Consider the following 2,196-nt stretch of genomic DNA (forward strand, 5'->3'; position numbering starts at 1 on the left):
AAAAAAAAAAAGAAGCCGGCCGCGGAGGGCGAGGCTGGGGCGGGAGTTAAAGGGACCGCGGCCCGCGGTGGTGGGGTCATGGAGTTGTGGCATCAGGCCCACGCTGAGGTCTGGCTTCAGGGCACCCCACGGGGTGTGGCGGTGTGGTGGCAGGGCCAGGCTGCCAGCATGCATGGCTGCCCTGGCAGAGGCTCTCCCCGCCTGTGGCCTGGCCCCATGCCTGAGTCTGGCGCCCTGTTCTGGACGCGCCGTTGGATGGTTTCACCCCTGCAGGCCCCATCTGCGGACTCGTCCCCGGCCCAGGCTGGAGCTGTGGCCCCTGCAGAGGCCTGGCTTTATAGGCCCTCATAGCCCTCATAGGCCCCATGACCCGTGCTATCCCCCCGACTCCTCCATAGCTTCAGCACACATTTTCCCAGGCTTACACCCACGTGGATGCTCTGGCTACACAGACTTTGCACAGGGCGCCGGAACACGGTGCTCGTCGCTTGGACAGCGCAGGAAACACAAAGATCTGGACTGGAAAAACAAGCACACCTTACTGCGGTGTCCTGTTTCTGTCTCCTTCCCACTCAGGAGGGGTTCTGGCCCCGGGACAAGTTCTCTAAGTCCTGGACCCCTCTCTCCTGCCCATAGATAATTGTCCAGCTTCTGGAGCATCTCTATCCAGCACCGTTTCCTTTTGGGCCCAGGGCTGAATAGGACACTCTGTCCTCAGTCCCAAAATATACCTCTGGTGCTCTTGTTATATAAAGCAGAATCCATAGTTCCCTAAATCATCACAGCTGGAGACAGTAATATTGTTAGTGAGATAACAGGGCAGAGGTAGAAGTGGTCAATACATATTTCTGTTCTCTATTTGAAAGCAGCAGGGCATGATGCTGGGATTGAATGAAGGTGATGGAATACTTCTCAAACCGTTAGCAACTGATCAGGACAACAACATCTAGGTGGGGGAAACATTTCTAAATCAGCAAGCAGTCAAGAGTTGTAAAAGAGCTGGCCGGGGAGAATTCTGATGTGCTGATTTTTAACAAATCGTGGAATTGCAAGGATATTCCTGAAGACAGAGAGAGTGCAAATATTGTGTCAGTATTCAAACAGGGTAGCAATGTCAGCCTGCCACCAGTCCCAGATAAAATAATGGAAAAGCTGGTGGGGGATACAGCTGCTAAAGAATAAAAGGCTAGGAATGCAATTAGGAGCACATAATACAGGAAGGGAAGGGCTGTCATGGGTCACTAAGTCCAGCCGCTGCTTTCGCAGGCACTGCATCCTCTAATGTCCTTCATAAACAGATCGGGTTCCGTCAAATTGGGTTTTCTGACCCCATTAGTCTGTTGAGAAGCTCTTCCAGACTTCACTCCCCCAGTGGTTAGAAACCATTTTTTCATTTCCAACCTTCATTTATTCATGGCCAGTCTATATCCATTTGTTCACGTGCCAACATAGTCCTTCAGTTTAAAGAGCTCTTCTTTCTTTCTGCTGAGAACAATCCTATTCCTTCTCATTTTGCTAGGCTAAGCCACCTAAGCTCTTTTGGTATCCTTGTCTAAGACAGATTCTCCTTTCCTTTGACCATCCTAGCAGCCATTCTCTGCACATGTTCTAGTTTGATTCATCCTCTTCGAACTTGGGTAGCACATTATGCCAGATGAGGTCTTAATAACACTTTGTACGAGGGTATTAGATTAGTATTTTCCTATGTCAAATTGAAATACCTTGTCAGATACAGCCTGGGACTAAATCTTTTCATGGTCACATCACATCCATGGTTCTTTGTCACCCCATGATTGGTTAATACACTCAGGACTTTGCAGCTTGTAACAGAAATTATTGCTATTAGTCCCTAAAAACATCACCTTGCACTTCATCCTATTATATTTCCTCACCTTTCTGTCATCCCAGTCCTCAAGGTCGTATTTGATAGTCTGATCCTCCCCTGCATCAGTGATGCCTCCCAGTTTGTCATCCGCAGTTCATTCATACACTCATAATTTTGGTGCCCAGGTCACTAAGGAGCAAGAGTGTTCCTAAGACCGATCCTTGGAGATCTTCCCTCATCATCCACCTGCAGCTGACGGTTCCCCTTTTAGTACAACCTGTTCTTGCCTCCCCACTTGAGCTAATTCTTATGGTATTTCTTGTAGCCTGTTGTACTAATCTCCACCTTCTTCACCTTACTTAATAATTGCC

Source organism: Alligator sinensis, unplaced genomic scaffold (genome assembly GCF_000455745.1).
Source record: "Alligator sinensis unplaced genomic scaffold, ASM45574v1 scaffold1086_1, whole genome shotgun sequence".
In the NCBI taxonomy this organism is placed as follows: Eukaryota; Metazoa; Chordata; order Crocodylia; family Alligatoridae; genus Alligator; species Alligator sinensis.